The sequence below is a fragment of the Melopsittacus undulatus genome, chromosome 9, assembly GCF_012275295.1.
Source record: "Melopsittacus undulatus isolate bMelUnd1 chromosome 9, bMelUnd1.mat.Z, whole genome shotgun sequence".
Taxonomy (NCBI): domain Eukaryota; kingdom Metazoa; phylum Chordata; class Aves; order Psittaciformes; family Psittaculidae; genus Melopsittacus; species Melopsittacus undulatus.
In genome coordinates, this window is record NC_047535.1 from 8,028,782 (window position 1) to 8,035,441 (window position 6,660).

Below are 6,660 nucleotides of genomic sequence, written 5' to 3' on the forward strand. Positions count from 1 at the left end.
TAAAGGTTCTCGACTGAGACATCTATTTCATAAGGAGATGAATTGCTCTTCAAAAGTTCCTTTTTCTCCCCTTGGAGTAGAGAGGATTTTGAGTGTGAGCTTCAGTTAGACTCAAAGGTTCATTGTTCCCTTGAATTCAGAGGCTCTAGGAGCTGTTTGAATGTGGCTTTTGCTATCCATATTGAGCAGATGCTCAGAGCCATGGCAGCTCAGGGTTTGGTGCTGATCCCATACCTTCCATGAAAGGCTCTGGCTGTCATCTGCTTGCCATAATGGGCATTTTGCAACTTCTCTGTCCTTGAAGGGTAGGAAAACTACTGGTGTGTGTTGTACAGGCAGTCCTGGGTTTCCTGCAAGAGAGCTAGGTTTGGTGGGGGTACTGGTATGGGTTTCTGCTGTTCTGGAGCTGGTGTGTTTAGCTTGCTTCTGATACCTCAGATGGCAAAAAAGAAAGAAAAGAGAGAAATGCTACTTAAGTTAATGGAGCTGTAATGTAAAACCAGTGTAAATCAGGGGAGAATGAGAGAATGATGTGGTAGATACCAGAAAACAGATAAATGCTTATGAAGCTTTTTGTGTTCAGTGGGACATTTATTCCAGACCATACATCTGAGCTTGGATCACTGAACCTAGAATATTACTGTAGTTTTGCTAAGATTTCCTGTGGCATCTTGCTTATTGATAGCATGTCTGTACATGCCTGGGTACTTTGGCTTTTCCTGTACTGTATGTGCAATACAACTAGATAAAGTCAAATTATAATAGCCTGCAACTCTTTCACTGAAAGAGAAGTCATAAAGACACTGAAAATGATGTGGCAGAGAACCAGGTCCAGTCAGCTTTGGTTCTTTACGGAGGACAGAGAGAAGCTCTGGACCACAAGCTATGGCTGTGGGGCACACTGATACCATCACCAAGGGGCCTTAGCAGAACTGTGTCTGACCATATTCATGCCTGCAGTAGCAAGCAGTGCTTGAGGACAGGAGCCAGCTGAGGCTTGAGCTGAAACCTGACATTACTCCCATGCTCTCTGTTTTGTGCCTTATGCACTGAGGATGCTTTGGTGCCATCAGTTTGCCGTGTCCTGTAGCCATCCAGGCAGGTGATGCTGCAGGACTGTCAGCATGTGGAGGGCTACATCCCCTGATGACAAAATATGTGAGCAGTTACTGCCATGAGTCTTTCTGATTGGGGAAAAAAGGACTTTATTGTTGCAGGGATGGTTTCAGTAACAGAGCAGGCGGGAGCAGCATCCAAGCTGCTCTGTACATAAAGACCTTACTCTCAGAATGGTTTGGAAGCCAGACAGAATGGAATATTTCTCCTATTTTCTTTACAGCTGAAAAAACATGAAAAATCACAGGAGCTCATTTATTGCCATATTTCAGTTCCAACGTTTGCCTTATTTAAAAAAAGAAGAAAAAATAAAACTGGTTTTGCCCCCTCCTCCCCCTTTTTCCCCCCCTTTTCCTTCCCTCCCATTTCCTGGACCAGGCTGAGGTTTTTAACAGAACAGCTCTCAGTCCTGCACAGAGGCTGGGAACATGCAGAGGGACAATAAAGTGTTTGTTTGTAGAGATCATACAGGAACGGTTTGTAGTTTTACACAGGAGGGGAGAAACCACTGTTTGACTCCAAAGCCTACAAGGGCATGGGACATGGTGCTTAAATGTCCCTGCTGGTGATGATGTCTCCTCAGACCTCATCAAACCCTTGGTCCCCAGTGCTGGTGCCTGAAATCATAGTGCTGAAACCAGCCTGGATGAGATGACCGTGTGCCTTAGAGAAAATAAGGTCTATTTCCTGATGGGGAATAAACTGGGGATGGAAAGCCAGTTGAGGAGTGAATCCAAGGCTAAATGAGTAGCGCTGCTTTTATCTGTTGTTCAGGAGCCTCTTTGCATCCACAATTTTAAAGGAAATATTGTCTTTGGATATACTTTATCCCCAGGCATATCTTCTAGGCAATGAGTGGCATTTTCCTAGCTGCCAGGAACAATATGTAAGTGTATTAAAGGCCTTCCAAAACTGAGAAACAAGGAAGCTCAGAATGACCCATCTGCCCCATCCAAAAGACAACAGCAGGATTAAGGGTGATGAAAATGAATTTAATTGCAACAAGGGTAATTAACATGGTCTGGAACAAGCAAAGGCCACAGGAGAAACTGCAGATGGGACTCAATTAAAATAGACTAGGACAGAAAATGCTTTCCAGCAAGCAAACAAGTTAGACTGTGCTGCAAATGGGCCATCTGGCCATCTTCCACTGTACAGCCTTACTGTGTAGGCACTTTGTTGGACTTCCACTGTAGGGACTTTTCCCATTCTTGCTCCCTCCAGATTCTCCAACCTTCTTTTCAATGTGGGGACAGGGCTGGAAGAGCAAGGGATTGAACCTGTCTGTACATATGTACACACTTCCCTCCACACACACTTGGATCCTCAAATAAACATATTTATATGCAGCCAATTTAGGACAGTCTGCACACAAGCAGATACAGAAGCACAGCTTTTAGGCATAAAATCAAGTGGAAATAAGCTTCAATGAAAGGGACAGTTGTTCTTTGGAGTGGAGAGCTCCTGAGCCTAACAGCATTTCCCAACTCTGTCCTTTTTGGAATGAGCTTTTCCTGAATTCTCCCTGTCCCAGGTTGAACTGGAGAGGGTTTTGCTTCTGTCTTGGTCACTGGTTAGACAGGGTAGGATGGATGGGATTTCCATGGCAGCTTGGTTGGATTCTTCTCCCTCCAGACTGCTTGGTACCCTGCACAGGGACAGTTATTGTGATGCAGATTCATATCTGTGACCTTGCATAACTTGTCCTACCTTCTCCTCTCTTCTCACCACTCCTGTTCCAACTGTTCTCTCAGCAAGTGCAAATGGAGTTGTACAACAAAACAATATGAAGGGCTGGAAGGTGTTTCTGTAGCATGGACTTTGCAGAAAGCATAGTCATACAATTGTTTGGGTTGGAAAGGACATTACAATCATCCAGTTCCAACCCCCTGCCGTTGGCAGGGATGACTCACACTAGACCATATTGCCCAAGGCTCTGTCCTTGAACGCTGCCAGGGATGGAGCATTCACAACTTCTTTGATGATTGCTGCTAGGGCTCAGTGCTGCAAGATTTAGTCCCTCCCTACTGAGAGGATTGTCCCTACCTTAGACAGTGCTCTCAGTAGGCACCCCCAGGAAGAGCTGCACCAAAGTGTCTGCAGAACTTCTCTTCAAGGCGACTTTTTGTGCTAGAAAATAAGGACCCTGCAGCTGAGTTGGAGTTTGTCAGCAGTGACCTGGTAGCTCCTATGGCTTCAGTAGTTCACCTTTTTCTAGTAGGCAGGATACTTTAGTGTTTTCCCAGGAAAAAAAAGCAGTCAAATGAAGTTATCTCCAGAGGCCTGTGTTATTTGTGACATGGTAGAGGCACTGACTGTATCCTCCTCATGCTGCTCAGGTCCACTTCTCTCCTTAGCCATCCAGCTAAGCATCCAGTTAGGGGCCAATCAGTAAGATGCTGAGCAAGGGATGTTTCTAACACTACTTAGCCTCCTCCAGGCTTTATTCTGCCTTTATCCAGTCTTGCAGCTCAGGCACTTCCTTATCCCAAAAAGCTTTCCCTATGTGCCAGTTCCATCTCAGCAAGCCCACACTGCTCAAGTGTGGCTCTCCCATATGTTGAACTGTACCTTCATGCTCGTTTGGCACAGCTCATTTAATCTCTGTAAGAGACAGCATTCACACTTGAGCTAATGACCTACCTGCTCTGGTAGTGGAGGATTGTTAGCTTTGAGGTATGTGCTATATAATCCCTTCTAGATGTTGCCTTAGAATGAGAGGGACAACCTCTCCAGTTCCCTTGGCTTGACAGACCAGGTCTCCATCATCTGCACTATCCATATCTGCTCGGGCAGATCTCTGTCTTGACTTACATCCAGAACTGCTCCTTCAAGCAGCTGTTTGCTCATTACCATGTGCTTGGACATCCCACTAGAGACAACACAGAGTAGAAGTGTTGCAGCATGGAACCACTGCTGTAACAACAAGACATTAATCAAAGGCATTCCCAGCATAGTGAATCCCAACCAGAGCCGAGTGCAGACTCAGGGTTGGATCTCTTTGGCACACTTTAAGGGAGTGAAAAATGGAGATCAACATTGCAAACAGCACCCTGAGGAGTAGGTTGGGTTTCTTACTGGCAGGGAGTCAACTCTTTCGCAGAATACACCCAAAACATTGTTACTGTGATTTGTTTAACCACTGCTCACAAGGAAAACCCATTGCCTCTGGGCTTCTGTGGGATAATAGGAGTTTGGAGTGGTTTTCTCCATAGCTAAACAAAACTGCAAAGATAGTGCTGGTCACAGCCGTTACCATATGAGGATGTATTTCCTCATGGAATATCAGCATAAAGTTTGAACAAGACCAGGAGTATATGAGGTTGTTTTAGATTTTGGGACAAAATGGAATTCCCTCTATTTAGTGCATTTTGTTCTGTGATGTCTGATGGACAGATGAACCTGCTCTCCCCCTACCCACTGCCAGTGTACACAAGAATAACAACTGTGTGGGACTCAGAACAATACCAGTTTAGGCACAGACACTAGAAGTCTTTTCAGCCAGCCAGCTTCTGTTATATTTAAACACCTCTGTTTCCATGCTCTAGGATGTTTCTGTTCTTTAATAGGTAATCTAGATCTAAAGCTGCCTGCCACTCTTGGCCAAATTTATGACACTCAGGGCTGTTCAGCTTGGCAAAAGGCAGAAGTGTCTGAAAGTTGCTTGATCTAAGGAGCCTGGAGAAATAAGAGCTTCTATTTAATGTTCAAGCAGGTATCGTGACCGAAGACTTGGTTAGTAATGGCTTGAAGAATGTCCTTTACTTGAATCCCCTCCAAGCACATTCTGCCCTGGAGGGTCCCCCCCGTTCCCAGGGCGCACATGATCTTTGCTTTCCTATTTCTCCTTTTATCCAGAGGATGAAAATGGAGGATACCCACTGGAATGGCAGCTTTGGGATGGTGCAAGTAGAACTAACCTGAGCCCACCCTGTAGCCTCATTCCAGGGACAGTCCTCAGTTACACAGTGAAAGTGGTGACCTACTCGGGGAGGTTCTGAATGCACGGTCCCACAGTTATTTGTTCTTGGAGGAAGCATTCCTCTAACTAAACAAGAATATGCTTCAGAGAGTGAACTTCACTTTTGCTCCAAAGCTTAAAGATACGCCAAAACACAGAAGACGCCTGATTCAAGCTTTCTGCAGTGCCTCATGTGATAGCAGTGACTGCTCTATAACCTGGAGATGTTCCCCAAAATACAGGTTGAGCCCTTTTCATTCTCTTCCACTGGCAGCTTACCCCTGAATCCCTTTCTCCTTGCCTGACTCAAAGCCAAGGGATGCATTGCCCATGCAGACTTCAGGCTTGGCAGGCTGAGATTGAGCACGGAAGGGATTTAATTTTACAGGATGCCTTTTTTGCCTTAGATCCTTCAAGACAGGTAAAAAAATGTGTGTGATATTCATAAGTGTGATTCTTTGTACTGCCTAGAGCCAGACAAGATGGATAACACAAGAGCAGAGATCGAAACGTTGATACGTTCGTATTCATGAATTTTAATGTCAGAAGGGACAATTCTGGGTTGATCTGTGAATGCAACTTTAAACGTCACCCAGTTATCTCTGTACTAAGCCCATCAACTTGCATTTGCCTAAGTGGTACCTTCAAGCTTTCAAGTTTGAATTTGAAGCTACTGAGGGATAGAAACTCCATTGCTCCCCTTGGTACAAGTGTCAATGGTTCATCACCCCTGTGTAAATGTGGGCTTTGTTTCCCATGTGAATTTACTTGGCATGTGGCTCCCAGCTATTAGTTCTGTCGATGACTTTGTTAGATTAATGGGCCCTTTAGCACCAGCAGCTTCTGCTTGAAACAATATTTGTGCATTTCTCAGTCTTTTTTTTCCTTTTTTGTTGCAATAATTACATTCAGACTTTGAGTATCCCCTCACAAAGCATTTCCTCACATCCTTGCTAGTGGATATATTCTGCACCACCTTTTCCTGATATCCTCACGTCAACCCAGAGGTGTGTGAACTCTTCCCATTGCTTACCATTGAAGCACAGAGGTATTCCTGGGGGTTTTTATGTTGGATAATAGCAGTGATTCTCCTGAGTGGCTGTCTTCTAGGACATGACCCCCATTGTCAGGCATGTTCTGTTTCCCTTGCAAAATTTTATATCTGATTCTATTAAAACACAGTCTAATTGGAAACACATTGGGTCTAATACTGACCCCTGTAGACACCCAACAGAAATATCTCCGTCAATGTTCATCAGATTGCATCTTCTAGAGAGCTGCAGTTAGGCTTCTGCTGAGGCGATTTAATGTCTGTACTACTGACACTGCATATCTTCATATCATGGAACCCTGTGAAAGTGAAACCTTACCAAATCTGATTACATGATGTTACAGACATGCAGGCAGCTTTATCAAACAAACTTAGAATCATGCCAACTAATAAAATCAAGTTTGGAAGCACCTGCTTTGTATACAAGTGCCCCAACTCAGATTAATATTACACCTCTTCTTCAGTGATTTATGAATTGAAGCCTGTATCTGTTTTTTTATTATTTTGCCTGGAATTTACATCAGTCAAACTA